Source organism: Bombus affinis, unplaced genomic scaffold (assembly GCF_024516045.1).
Source record: "Bombus affinis isolate iyBomAffi1 unplaced genomic scaffold, iyBomAffi1.2 ctg00000143.1, whole genome shotgun sequence".
NCBI lineage: Eukaryota > Metazoa > Arthropoda > Insecta > Hymenoptera > Apidae > Bombus > Bombus affinis.
This window is the reverse complement of record NW_026108867.1, coordinates 209,196-225,023: the sequence shown is the minus strand read 5'-3', so window position 1 is coordinate 225,023 and position 15,828 is coordinate 209,196. Positions and strand designations below refer to the sequence as shown.

At 38.4% G+C, this 15,828-nt stretch overlaps 1 long non-coding RNA gene across 1 annotated transcript; it reads right to left on the bottom strand.

The window, feature by feature from the left end:
• Positions 1–8,114: 8,114 nt before the first annotated feature.
• LOC126927558 (uncharacterized) lies at positions 8,115–15,426 on the bottom strand. The gene is made up of 2 exons (XR_007715620.1): positions 14,651–15,426; positions 8,115–8,741 (listed from the first exon to the last, which is right to left on the bottom strand). It is a non-coding gene; the product is annotated as an uncharacterized LOC126927558 (long non-coding RNA).
• Between the last annotated feature and the right edge of the window lie 402 nt (positions 15,427–15,828).

The following is a 15,828-nucleotide window of genomic DNA, read 5'->3' as shown; positions in this document are numbered from 1 at the left end:
TCTTGCACATCTTTTCCTCTGTGACAACTGCGGATGTTTCTTGGTCCCCGGTCGTGTTTACCGAACGAGGGGAGGCCCTGGGATCGACCTTCCCCTCGCCGTTCGTCCAGTCGTTGGGTGACCGTCGGGTTGAGCCTGGGACGCTACTCGAATCCCCGACGGAGCCTGGAAGCTCCGAAACCCCCTGAGCCGTAAGTTTACTTACCTTATAGTACTTGTCCATATTGAATTTGTATCTTTAATATACATATATATATATATATATATATATATATATATATATATATGTATGTTTGAAATGGATGTCCTTCGACGTAACCGGTGGTCGTATGCTCCCACTGTATCCTTCCGCGTGTATGCGATTCGTGTCCTAAATAACTTGCCGATGTCGTCGTAAAGTCGCCAGTCGTATGAGTGATGACCGGATACTAAAACTCGCAGTGTCACTATCACTGTTCGACGCGGGGAGTTTAGACTGGCCCTCCACGGGGGCGCTCTCCACCACTCCTTGGTTACCCAGGTAGCCCGCACGGTGGCGCTTCGGTATCGCGACCCAAGATGGCCTCCGCTCTGCCCCTAACCTCACTTTTCACACACAGCACTTTCAATCGTTTCTCTCGCTTTTATACCAGCGAGCTCCCCTATTTCTTGTATTCCCACTCATTCCGGAGCACTAGAAACTTCACTTTCGTGCACTTTTCCGCCCGAGTTCTTTAATTTACCCAGATATTTCGGTTATGCCTACGGAGCGACGTGCACGTGTCCGTTCTGCTTGCCGCCATCATGATGATCCCCATTATATTATATTATGTTATTACGATGTTTTTTTTTTATTTATTTATTGAAATTCACAATTTGTCCAATTTGGACATTTGGTGGAATTTTTTAACAGTTAAATTAGCATGTTGGTGGCTACCCCCAGAGTGGTACCATCCTCGTGTTTGTTAGGTTATGTCCTTTATAAGGTCTGCTGGGTGCTTCGTTTTTAGTCTTCTGTCCATGTTTATGGTTTTGTATGTTTCCGCAGCTAACCGGTTTGGGCGTGTTGCTATTCTTGATTTGTATTTCTCGGAGTATCTGCTAATTTCTTCCTTGACCGTTGGGATTCCCAGGTCCCTCCGTATATCTTCGTTTCTGACGTACCAAGGTCCGTTTACTATTGTTCTGAGGATTTTAGCCTGTATTACCTCTATTTTGTTTATATGGCTCATTGCTGCCGTCCCCCATAATGGTATTCCGTACGTCCAGATTGGTTCTATGATCGTTTTATATATTTTTAATTTATTTTCTATGCTTAATTTGGATTTTCGGCTTGTTAGCCAATGCATTTGTCTCCTTGTTTTCTGTATTTTTTCTACTATTGATTTGATGTGTAGTTTCCATGTGGGTTGTGTATCTAAGTGGAGTCCTAGGTATTTGACATGCTTTTGTTTGCGTTATATGCGTGCCGTTCAATAAAATGTTTGGTGGTATCTTTTTTCGTAGTGTGAATGTAATATGGTTGCATTTATTGGGGTTTGCTTTTATTTGTTTTTCTTGTAGCCAATTTTCTATTTTTATGACATGTTCTTGTAGTATTTTGACTGCCGTTTCTGGGTTAGTATGCCTGACTAGTATAGCTGTGTCGTCCGCGAATGTCAATACTGTGCTGTTGGTAGTTGTTGGTATGTTCGCCGTGTATAATGTGTATAGTATTGGGCCTAGGACGCTTCTTTGTGGTACCCCGGCCTTGATGTCTTTAACTTGAGAATGTGTGTCCTTGATTTTTATTACGAAGGTTCTGCTGCTTAGGTAAGATTTTATTAATTGGTGTATTTGCTCCGGGAATTGTTTCCTAATTGTTTGTAGTAGACTTTCATGGTTAATTTTATCGAATGCTTTCTCTACGTCTATAAAGAGGGCTGTGCAGTATTCCTTGTTTTCTAGTGCTACTATTATTTCGTTTATAAGCCTGTGCATTTGCTCTATCGTGGAGTATTTGTTTCTGAAACCAAATTGGTGATCCGGTATTAGTTTTTTTGTCTCTATTATTGTTTTTATCCGGCAATATATTATTTTTACCAGTATTTCGGAAAATACTGGAAGCAGTGATATTGGTCTGTAAGATGCAGTTTGGTGCGGGTCTTTGCCTCATTTATGTAACATTTTGATCTGTGCTAATTTCCATGGTTTGGGGAAGCATTGAATTCTTAGAATTGCATTGAATATTATTGTCATTAGTCTTATTGCTTTTGGCGGAAGGTTTTTCAAGATTTTACCATTGATTAGTGTATTTTCGAGCTATCGCGGGGAGACGCGATCGTTAGAATACGCGTCAACGGGAGTCGTAAATTCCCGTTACGATTAGAATAATCGACACCACGAATAGTTCGATCCTCGTATTTCGGTTAGGATAATCGGGGTGGTTGATGCGGTATAACACTGGTAGTCACTGAGTTATAATAATGTATATTTCCAACACTTTATACAATCACACAAAGTAGTAACGCCGTTGATTAAGATACAGATAACGAGAGAAGGGTTAGTCTTGGATGAGAAAAGGAGAGCTTTAGGCGCTCTAAGCCCTTGAGAGTTATAGGAACTGTCGGAGTTCTGGATAATGTGAGAGCCTTAGGAGACTCTAGGCCGTGTAGGCACCTTGAGAGTTGTAGGAAACTCTGAGAGATATAGGAACGGTGAGAGTTATAGGGAATGCAGGAACTCTCGGCACCGTGAGAAATGATGAAGGAACTCTGAGAGATGCAGGAACGGTGAGAGCTATACGGATTATAGGAACTCTAAGCACCGTGAGAGACGATCAAACTCAGGAGAGATAGGAACGGTGAGAGTTATAGGAAATGCAGGAACTCTAGGCACTGTGAGAGACGATCAAACTCTGAAGTTTTATTCTAATGTGAATGCGGAGGAAAGCTCGGTATGGGTGTGCGCTTTGAACGAAGAACGCGGATTCGTTGCTTACATTTTCAGTTAGGAAGGTGAGGGCAATGATCCGCGATGCTGATTGGTTATGAGCAATGTTGGGAAGGAAGATAGGAGGAAGAAGCCTCCTACTAACTTGGGTCCTAGGCGACATCGTTTATGGGGAGACTCGGATTTTCCGTTAGGGAGATCTCCGCTTTTTTCGTTAGGCCACTACCTGCTTTCTCCGCAATTCTTAAGAGCACGTAATAAACCCAAGGACTCTTCTAAAAAACCAGCTGAAAACACTTCTGGAATTAGAAAGTCCTTTCTGGCAAACAGATTGACTTAAACCATGTGTGCGAACAATGCAGTTAGAATTTCGACTTTATGGTGGGTCCTTAGGCCTATAGAGGGTTCGAAGGACGGCACGTCGACCGTTGGCTGTCACGCCGCGCGGGATGGAGTGCAGATGTGTTGCGCGGCGTAACAATTAGGTCGATTCCTGGCGCTTTATTGTTTTTTGTTTTATCAATTATGTTTCTAATTTCTTGTGCTGATGTTTTAGGTATAGTGTATTCTTTGTCGGTTGTGGTAATAGTGGTTTGTGGATCCTCCTCCGTATGACTTTTGAGGTTGCTGTTGTTGATAATGTGTGGTGTGAATGTGTTGCAGAGGTGGTTGGAGAATTCTTCAGCTTGTTCTTCGTTGCTTCTTACCCATGTGTTATCTGCTTTTCTGATTGCTGGGACGGGTATTATTTGCTTCCTTATTTATTTCGTGGCTTTCCATAGTGAATAGTTGGTGTTCTCGTGTGTGGAGAGTGTCCCTATGAACTTTGCGAATTCGTTATCGTTGTGCTCCTTTATTTTGTTTTTTATTTCCTTTGCAAGTTTGTTTAAGTGTTTTTTGTTTTCTCGAGTTCTGTATTTTTGCCATTTTGCTTTTGCTTTTCTTTTTTCTCTGATTTTGTCGAGTATTTCTTGCGGGATTGCTATTGTTTGTCTGCTGGTTGATTCGGGTGTAGTCGTTGTCCTTGCTGCTTCTTGAACAGTTGCTGTCAATGTTGCTACTGCCTGTTCTATGTATTCCGGAGTTTTCAACGGGATGTTGCAGTTTATTTTGCGTTCTATTATTTCTTTGAAAGTTTGCCATTTGGTGGTTTTATTGCATAGTGTTTCTGGTTTGCTATAGTGTATTGGTTTGTTTCTGTATTCAATTATTATGGGTGTATGATCGGAGCTGAGCTCGAGGTTGGGTGTTATTTTTAGTTTATTTGTGTTTAGTCCCCTTGTAACTGCAAAGTCCAGAAGATCTGGTTTTTTGTTCAGGTCAGTCGGCCAATGTGTCGGTGTTCCTGTGGATAATATATTGAGGTTATTATTTCTAATGTATTTTTCCAGTGTTGTGCCTCGAGGTATAATGTTTCTTGACTCCCATAGCGTGTGCTTTGAGTTGTAGTCTCCCGCTGCGATGTACTTGTCCCCTAGGTCCTGGAAGTATTCTTCCCACATTTGTGATGTTATTTTGTGTCGCGGAGGCACTGCTGACAACTGGAAGTAGTTGCTGCTAGTTTGAACTGTAACAGTGGTTCCTTGTAAATATTCTTTGTTAACTTGGCTGTGTAGATAATGTTTGATATCGTTTCTGACTATCACTGCTGTCCCTCCGTGAGCTTTTCCTGAGGGGTGTTTGGTATCATATATGGTGTAGTATGGTATTTTCAAGTAGCTTTTTGTAGTGAAGTGTGTTTCTGAGACAAGTAGTTTGTCTATATTGTTACTGTATATGAATGTTTTAATTTCGAGGACCCGTTGTTGTAGGCCGTTTGAGTTCCAGGCTGCTATTTGTAGAGTGTCCGTTTTTTATTCTTTGCTTAGCACGTTTGTAATTAGTTGTAGCATGACTGTGATTTGTTGGGTTTGCTGTCTGAGTACTGCGTTTTGTTCGCTTATCATTCTGGATTACGATGTTATCTAATTAATTGTTGTCTATTTGTTTTGATACTTATATTAACCATTATTTATAACATAATATACTAAATACAATTAGTATACACAATTAGTATAAGGATTAGTATAAGAAATTTTAAACAGCTTTTTTCAAAAGAACGAATCATTTACGATCCAGGGGTTTTCTGAAGCTTTCGTTTCTCGTGATGAGTACTTTATGATGCAATAAAAAATTTTGTCTGAAAATTATACTCAAGATCAATTTCATGATCCATTTTCTCTAACAGATCTCCATCTTCCACAGCTATAACAAATAATTTTTTGACACTCTATACATTTAACATCGATTATAATTCTGATAATTGAAACACCGAACATCAATGTGTTTATTCACTACGCCAACACAGATAACAATTAACATTGATATATAATATATGTCGGAGATGAAAGAACACCGGAACCCCTCCTTGGATTCGCGGGAATACCGTAACGTTGTAACTTAGATTAAACAAATGCCGCTCCGATTATTCGAGATTTATGATCATGAGCTTGGGCTCGAGGCGACAATCAATCGCCGAACGTAGCCGCGGTCAAAGGGATGAACGTTTTATCTAACAAAGGCACAGAGTAACTCTATACCTCTCCTTAAAAGAAATAGTCGTAGCGACACGTGGCAGTAAATACTTCAATAGTTTCTATCCCGCGGCCCGCCACACGCAGATTTTGTCCTCCGGGTAAGATGATCGCCGGATGTCGGCATCCCTTTGTAGTGTATGTTTAGCTAACGTGAGGACCCGTTATAGATCTTAAGATTTAGTCAAGCGAAGTCCTTCAAATAGACTTTGTTGCAACTATGGAAAGATAGGAGAAACCTATCTTCCACGATGCCCTCCGTCAACAACCTCCCCTCAAGGGCGGCCAGCATCTCTTTCAAAACGCCGATATGGAGATCGACAAATTAGCAACAGCGCTAATTTCCCTCACCTTTGGAACGAAAGCTTTCGTTGACGAATCCGGGGATCTCATGTCCTTAGACACACCCATTATAGTTTTCCTGGACGGCATCATCGAGACGGAGATTCTTTCTTTCGTACGATCTCATCGACGAGTGACAGTACCACCTTACAACCAGTGAATACCTCACATCTAGTTAACAAAGAGTTAGACTTGAACTGTGCGAGAACATACGTTTATCATCCCGTGACCGCGGATTCGTTTCGAACCTAAGATCATTATCACTAGTGCTACGAGTGCCTAATCTTGTTGATAAGCCTGTGCTAGTAAACTCTTTATTGTATCACGGCAATGGCTAATTGTAATGAGAATTCATCAAACGCCCCTCTCCATAATCCTGACCCTAATCCGACATATATATTTGACGATATATATCTGAAAGAATAGAAATTTCATTTAATCGACTATATGACCATACTCGGTTAAGTACCAACAACGACTATCTATCAACCTTATCTTACTTCCTCAAAGGTATAGAAAGACTTTAAAAATATCAGCCATGTGATTTGGTCCTTTAAAATTTGGAAGTAATATAACGATAAAATACCATCAAAACCTTTAAATTTCCAATATTCAAGAGAAACTTGAAATCTCGTTTATTTACTCAGCAACAAAATCTTATTTACCTTCAGAGAACCTATACAATTTTTTCACAGCTCAATATCTCTCCTTTAAACAAAACATCAAAGTATGTTATTCCTAACTTCAATGGGCTCAACTCAATTTTTTGATCAATTTCTCTCGTCCTATACGCTCGTTTCAAAGCTTATAATACCATCTACACCTTTGTCTTGTGTTCCATCCATGGTTCCTATGCATGCAATTTTATTATTATCGTTCCAAAGGATCTTCGCATTTCTGTTTCGCTCGTGATAGGTATTCACATCTGTTTTATCGTGCTGTTTCATCTTCTGGGAACGATATGGTCGGAAATGTTATGATGTTGAATACGCACAGGTCGTTAAACGAGAATTAATTCAAGATAGATTCAAACGGAGTTAATTAAGTGATCCCAATTCCACCGCCTTGGAGGCTGAACGCGTTTTCCTTCCGAACGGTTCGCTCGTGTCGAGTGATGCAAATTTCAGCAAGTGTTTCACCTACGTGTTTACTATTAAATTTATTTCTTATCTATCTATATCTTATCTTATGAGAGTTTCGCCTGGTCTTAATTGGTTCTGTTGATTCTTATCGTTGTGAAAAGTCGATTCGCTATATATCTTTTGTATAGAGAACTATTATGTGATGTAAGAGTGTAATGTTGTAATATTTGTGATCCTTACTGTATTAATTTTGTCACTGAGCCGTTCTTTGGTTCGTTGAGCAGTTCATGTTCCCTACTTGTTTCGCTTGGGACTTTCATAATTTTCGTAATTACAATAAAAGGTTTAATTTGTAATAAGTTAAAGATTTGGTCCCTTGCTTTATGATGTACGAGAACCTTTGAACTAACAACTTTGAAGTGACAATTGAACGAGAACTGACAAGCTTTCATTTCAATCTATATTTAAGATATTTAATATTTAATCGGTTTTCGTGACACCGAATAAATAATAAATAATAAATTTGAAGGGAAAAAAACAAGAGATTAAGAAAAAATTCTGAAAGAGACACAAATCGGTAGTATTATATTATATTACTTTGCGAATTACTTTTCAAGCATAAAAATAGTTTGACGGTCACTTGTAGTTCCTTCCTTGCCATTTCATTTATTAAATTCGTTTAATTTCGTAAACAAAATAGCCACTCGTGGCGAGTTTCGTGTTTAAAATAGAATTTTGTCATACAGGCTGGTTGGTAATTGATAGTACAGGCGGAAAATTGGTGATTCTACTCGAAAAAAGAAGTCGAAAATATAGAATAAAAATTTTTCGTTTGAGACTTTATTTTCGAGAAAATCGACTTTGAATTTTTGATCGGTATGCCTGCAACGCGTTGCAACATATTGGAACGGTTTATCAACATAACGTCAATCGAAACACAATCTACAATAAAATCCGTTATAACGAAACGTGATAAAGTGCACGCGTACCGAGCGAAAATTCAAAGTCGATTTTCTCGAAAACAAAGCCTCAAATGAAAAATTTGTATATTTTCGACTTCTTTTTTTTACCAGTTACCAACCACCCTGTATATCCAACAGCTCACTTTTTCTTTGTAAATATTATTAATAATTTTATCAATTTTTTATATTTCCATCTTTCATACAAGTGACAATGAATCATAAAAGTTTCATAGAAATCACAAAGATTAGGGGATAAGTATACCACTATATTTTCATATATGTATATGTATGTATATTCCCAAATTACATGATAGAATATGAATAATATTGAACAAAATATAGTCAAGTATACAGTACCATGGAAATACAACAGATTACAATTTTCTACCTGTCACCGATTCATCGTCATCTCCTTTCATTCTTTTGACATATATAAAAACAAATTAACCCGTCTGAAATAATCATACCTCGCTCTTTGAATACAAAAATCTATTCAAATGAAATAAAGGGGAAGAAAATAAGAATAAATATAATTACTCAGGTATAATCTTCTCAAGGTATAATTATTCAGTTACAAATGATTCTTCGTTAACACACTACATTGTACACTACTTCTTTTCCCGGTGGCTGAAGCTAATCGTCGACGTTTATAAGGTACGAATTTTGTCAACGGCGCCATCGGAATCTTTATTGAGAAATTAAAATATTACAATTGCCATCACTAAGCTCAGCGTCCACAATACACTATGTTTTTCAAGTTTAGGTGAACCATCGACGATAACCACATCAGATCCGGACCAATACTCAGTGCCAACCTCATCCAGGCATTCGAACTCGCAACATCGGCGTCCAACGCGGAATCTCTTGCAGCTCTGTAATAAGAAGAAATCGATTAATTGTACGGATCAATCGTCACTAGACTACTCGAAAATCCAGGTCATTCAAAGAATAAAAGAAGAAAGAATTGCTCCAATTCCACCATTGCTTCAGCAAAACTAGTATTTGAGAACCATTGGTCAAATATATTATAACACTAAACGTACATTTCGGGAAGAATAATTTGTGCTATGAAACAGAATACGATAAAGTTCAAAGGTTACATCGATTTTCAAAATTTTATAAATTCAGGTGTATGACAGTATCAGTCAGCTCTTTTTCTGTCCCCAAGCGCCAAAATTCATTCCGACTACCATTTTATGTATTTTACAGAAGTAAGCCTTCATTCATCTCCCATTCCATCCACCAACATGCTCTCGACGTATTCTCTTCTAAGTAAAATATTGATGTTGAGCCAGACATCCTACTGAATAATCTTTTCAGTGTTACTATAAGGTATTTAAAACCAGGGTTAGTGCTTATACGTTAGATGTAATACTTGGCATGAAACCTGCTTATATTGATATTAAACTTATGCATAGTAGGATGTTGGACCATTGTCAAAATGAAATTACAATACACACAGTTTCACCGTGGAAAAGTGGATCTTTCTAGCATGTCTACGCAAATGATGGTTGGAGGGGCGAGGGGGAGGGGGAACTGTACATGCGCCAAACACCGTTACGTTCGTAATTTTTCACACAAATTTACAACTGTAGGGAAAAAATTATCTCTGATGTTTCAGATGTTAGAAATTGACAATATCGCAGAACGGAATGCTGTGTTCTAGATATTCTATTTTTGTTACGAAAGTGGTACAAACGAAGTCCACTTAAGAATAGTACAACAAAATCGGTTGAGGTTAGGTTATCATGCAGATATCGCGGCTTTTGCTTTGGAAAGCACGCAACTGCTAGTCTCGTCGTCCCTTGTAAACGAGAGAAAGATATTGTAATTGGTCGGGATTAACATAAAACTCGTCGCATGCGATCAGATGGCCTGAATGTTTAATAAACGAGAGTAGAGTGCGTGCTACGTGGTTCTAGCAGTTTAGGCGGAAACTAATTATTGTAACCGGAGCCGAGATATGTAGCGATATTACTTTCCTCGACAAAGCGTATAAGGTGAGGAGAGAATCGCGATAAAGTAGAACAAGAGACAGGAATTCTTTACGTAAAGCAGATCTGTCAACTAGATAGAGATCCTACAGCTATAACTACAGTGAATCCGTACTCTGGCGAATTGTCGTTTCACAAATAAAGCTTCTGAAAAACGGAATTCCTACAATATAACTGCTGTTGTAAGAATCTACATATCTGATTTTGCTGCCGTATTTGTCAGAACGTTTGTTTATCAAAAAAACGCATCCTCTGTAATCCTCAGTAGCTTAACAAGGCACAGTTAATAAAAGAGATAGAGCGTTAAACGGTGACGATTTAATCACTGTTAAATAGATATTGGTCTCTTTAGTTAAAATGCCCTATGATTTATTTGCATCATTTTTTTTTCATGCAATTTAAAATATTTAAATAAACAATATTTATCAAATATTTAAATATTTAAAGAAACAGTAGTCCATACAATATAATTTTATTTGATGGTTATTTGATATTTAATATTTTGGTTTACATACAAAATTGAAATTATACTTTGCTTGAGGACAAAAATTCTAATTGCATTCCTAACATATACCAATAATTATTGATCAAAATAGAAAGAACTGCAAGACTAGGAAGATTACTTAGCATCTTATATAGCCTGGCAAGGCTCGAACGTTTTATCTTCCTGTAGATTTTCTTTGCTTTTAGACTTTCCTTCCATTTCTCTGAATTGGTGTCTTCTGTACACTATTTATAAAAGAAGAATAAATTACATGTTACATCCAAGTTACCAATCCAAATAATTTTAAGTAAGAAAAGAGATCTAATGCAGCAGTTTCCACTTAAATATAGATCCGACGATTATTTACGAACAAATAGTATAAATCTTTTAGCAATATGAAATTCGCAATATTTATTCAAATATTTATGTAGTACCGGGGCCAGAAGGCCTAAGGTATCGGCCGAACTGTAAACAATGTACCGTTGGGTCCTTTAAGTGGACAGTTTACGTGAAAAGGCTGCGTGACCTTGATCACGGGGGTTTCGGGATACCTGTTCCGAAGAACGGGAAAAGGTAGAGTGGGCAGAGCGTGTGGAGCGTGCGGAGTGGACAGAGTTTTTGATTGGGAAGCAGTTTTTGCCACGCAAACATGGAAATTGCGATTCAAAATTGAATTTGCACTGGAAACGGTTGACGTTCCCGACTTCACGTGCCCGAAGTGAACGGACAGAAGGATTGAGCTGGAGAACGCTCTTGGCGAGAACATAGACGTGGACAATCTGATCGCCACGGTGACCGCCAAGAACGAGAGCTGAGATAAATTCAGGCAATTTCGCAAGACCGTCATGTCTCACAGGAGGGTGACAGCGAAGGCCTTGATGGAAGCAAGGAGGAGAACGAGAGCAACAACAACTACGCGGAGCAGTGAAGGCAGAGATACAAGACAACAAAGAACCACAGAAGGAGATCAGCCCAGTATTCTGAACTAGCTGAGAAGATGACGAGAGCAATACAGAATATACAGAATAACTGCCTGAAGAAGAAGATACAACGGGGCATGAAAGGACAACCCTGATGACTGCCGACAGGTTTTACCGGGGTTGTCTGTCCTCGAAGCAAAGGAAAAAGGAGGAGGGGTTTTTAGTGGGTATGGCAACAACATCGGCCCGAGTCCCACATAACCCAGTGATGCGGATCACTGGGTATGCGTAACAGCATTTTTCCCTCCTCACGCAAAAAAGAAAAAAAAACTATACACTCTATCAATTTTAAGTTGATAATTTCGTTATTATATAATTTTTCTTAGTCTAAACTGAATCCAGGGAGAAGAACTTTCATCCAATTACATACTTCATTAATTCATGAATTATATTCGTTACCGTACGTACAAAAAGAAAGTTGACTGATATAAAAATTCAAAGGATAGAATTTCTAAGCTCGCGATTGGAAACAGATTCAGTTCAATGGTTTAATTTGCCATTTAATTGAATTCTCTGGCAATTTCAGCGAACTGTGGGCTTTAAAAGTGTCCCGCATTCAAACGCAAGACTTCTCCTCCACCTTTCCCTTTCTTTCAATTCCAACCTCAAGTAATTGACCAATTAATTCGAAGATATATTTACATGCTTGCAAGGGATTCAAACAACTTCGTTGCGTTAAATTCGCAATTATAACCAACACGAATGTCTCAATCAATGTGCAGCTCGAAACAAATAAAAGATAATTAACTTTTCAATATAACGATTGATATGTTTGATGAAGAAAAATGTATGAATTTTTAAAAACGTTTCCTAGTACATTTAGCATTTTTATAGTAAAAACTTAGAACACACACGCACACATATACTATTCCATGAAATGATTTACACAGCTATGAGTCTAATCCTATCATATTATAAAGGGATGGACGAACTTTTCCTAATAAATATAACTTTATACAAAATCTTGTTTAAAAAAATTAGTTTTTTATTCTCATTAAATTAATTTAATATCAGAATATATAATTTTAGTCGTTATCAAAATTTTATGTCAAATGCGTTCATAGATACATATATAAATATGTCGGGTTGACGTTAAGATTTGAGTTAGGGTTAAGGGCGTGAAACGAATCCCTATTGGCGCTAGACGTGATCATTATGCAATAGAGGAGATATTTACTAGTGCAAATATGACTATGATGAAATTGGACAAGTAATCGCGATAATTAGATACTCGAGAAGCTAATGACAATGATCCTAGGCTCACTAACGAATCCGCGGTCAAGGGGATGACGAACTCTACTTTTCTTCAACGTCTAAGTTGTACTCAATGTTAATGCATGGGGCAATCACTACGTATCTGAGAGTTACTTGAATCGTCTTTGAGATCGTACGGGAGAGTGGTTCTCCATCACGGTAACGCTGTCGAGGAAAACCATGATGGGTGTGCCTAAGGGCACGAAATCATCGGATTCGTGGAGAAAAGCCTTCATTCGGAAAGTGAGGGAAATTGGCGTTACTGTTAATTGGCCAATTTCCATGTTGGTGGTTAGGGAAGCGTGCTAACCCCCCTTAAGAGAGAGTTCGAGAAGAGGAAGCGTCGTTCGTGAGAAAAATAGATTTCTCCTATTTTCTCGTAGTTGGGACGAGGACTGTTTGTCGGTTTGAAGGACTTTAGTTAAACAAATCTTAAGATTTATAGCGGGTCCTCGGGCTAGCTGAACATGTACTGTGGAGACGCGTCGACATCTGGTAATCATCTTACTCAAAGAATAGAGTCTGCGTGTGGCGAGCCACGGGACAGAAATCGTTGAAATGCTTACCGTCGTGCCCCGTCCTAAGTATTTCTTTTAAGGAGAGCTATAGAGTTACTTCATGCCTTTGTTAGACAAAACGTTCATCCCTTGACCGCGACTACGTTCGGCGACTGGTTGTCGCCTCGAGCCCGAGCTCACTATCATAAATCTCAAATAAGTACAGTCGAATTGAATGACAACAGTTTCTTAATTCGGCTATGGTGAAATCTAAATTACAGTACTAGGGGTCTTCCCAAAGTTCCGAAGGGAAGGTTCCGGTGTTCTTTCATCTCCGACAAATAAATGTCTAATCCTATGTATTTATTTCAACTGAAATCTTAACTTAAATATTTATTAACAATATTCTGACGAATATGCAATGAAAGATAAAAACAAGTTTATTTTTCCTATAGAATGTCTCATGCTTCTTACTCATTTTATGTTTCTCGTTGTCAGTGCGTAACTACTTATCAGCCGCATGAATGCTAAGTTTTACTACTGAGAAACGAAGAGACATATAGATGCAAATATACGCTACCTCGCGTGAAAAAACATCAGATACATTAACCAGAAGGAATATCCGATACATATAAAATTCATAGCGTAGTTATTTATACATACGGAATATTTCTTTCTGTATGAAATATTCTTTCTTCTGAATTCTTATTATAAATGTATGTCCATTTCCTACCTTAAAATGTCTCTCCTTTGAAAAACTCCATTTAAATATAACGATCAACAAAATATTACCAATAAAAATATTAAAACGAGATGCTGAAAGAACCTTTTAATGAAGTACAAATGATTATTTCAACTTTAATTCTGTTAAATTTGAATTGAATCATTTATAAACCGAACAGGTGTATAAAATTTTATTGCGTAAAAATCATGAAGCTGAAAATTAGGAACGAATAACGAATGGGTAACCTAGTTTCATTAAAAGGTACGTGTACGCCGATCCGCGTAACAACTTCGACACTCCAATTATTATAAAGCATGTATCCTTCAGAGATTTTTTGCGCGAACGCAAGATACCTTTTACACGTGCAACTGAATAAGTGGAACGTGATTTTCAATATTTCTTCTTGTAGAACTTGTAACAACGTAACTGTTTCACGAATATTTTCCCTGACACTTTTACAACGATGCGTAGAAATCTCCTTTTCTAATTAATAACTTCAGCATTTCTCTGAACAGTTTCGTTGCGATTAAAAAATATACAAAGCTTACGACGTGCTTGTTTAAAAATATTTATATGGAACAAGATTTCGAATTTGTCGCATCAATCGCGATCTCAGCAGGTGTAAATTAATTCGTTCTAATGAACGAATAAATTAAACGGCTCGTGACAAAAATTATCCCTGTCCATGTTTGTCTTTCTAAAACTAATTCAAGGCGAGTTAAATGAATCGCTGTGTACCCTATTCGCGCAGCATGTGTTTTAACGACCAGCATGCAAGCGTTAACGGTGTACTTTAGTTTCGCATGGTTGTGCTAAGCTGGTTGCTTTTAGAATGAGCATATACTTACAAAAGGAGGTGAACAGAAGATAGCCTTGCACCATTTTGGCTCCGAATGGTAGCAGACGCAAAGGCTGCAAACCGAAGGTCCCGGCACATACAGCAGCCCATTTGAGATAACTTGTCCTTCGAAATCAGTACAGTTTTCTTCTAAAGCCACTGAAAACGATTACCAACGTCAATATCTTTGCCCCTCGACAATCGTACGCGCAGTTACGCTAACCGTTTTAACACCACGCAGCGTGATCGCTCAATTCGCGTACCGTGGTAAATTGTGCCACGACGTATGGTCACGATCATTAATTCGCAACGCGCTCAAGCGTGCTCGTCGTGAGTCATATCAGAGTTTCCTCTCGTAATTACTTGTTTTTCAAATAATCATAAACTAAATAAAAAAACCAATATAAAAAATTACCTCTTGAATCGGAAAACCAAATACTGCATTATAGAATGTTATCGCGCAAACGAAACGCAGAGCATAAATATTTCGCAAACTTTTGAGTGTTTGTTGTAACGCTTCCAGTATAACCGATGAAATGAAGCGCGAGCACGTCGAACGGTATATTTCGATGAAAAAAAACAGGATGAAAAAGGGCAGCGCGATCGCGTCGATCGGTACTCCTCGCAAATAAATAAACGAAGCTCTATCGCGCTGCATAGCACAAACCGATACGGAGTCTTGAAACATCCGACACTAAAACGGTTAATAACATTACGAAAACGACCGTACCAGGAAATTTTTGTCGAACGGATCCGCATTGCGGCTATCACGATGCTTCTTCGTTGCATCGATGCTTCGTCGATGAGATTAAAGCACCGTTGAATTAAAGCACCGAGAAGCGACACGCGTCCTCAAGAACTACGAAGGTTCTACTCGAACGAATGAAAACTTTTCTCGAGCCCGGTGTGTATATACAAGACGTGCGAATTTAAAGTTCAGATTGTATTAATTGAAATAATTGGTTGGTTTGATCAAATTAATCGTTTTAAGCAAATCGTTTTGAGTCCAATTACCGGATGTCATCGATGCTACGCTGAAATGACGAAGGTCATCCAAGTAATTGATGTCCACTGTAATTATTTGTTAATCGCGCGTGGAATCGGAACGATTCGACCTCGTTCCAACGCGAATCGTTACTAAGGCAGAGACGGCAATTAATAATTGTCGCGTCATTTGTTCGATCGTGT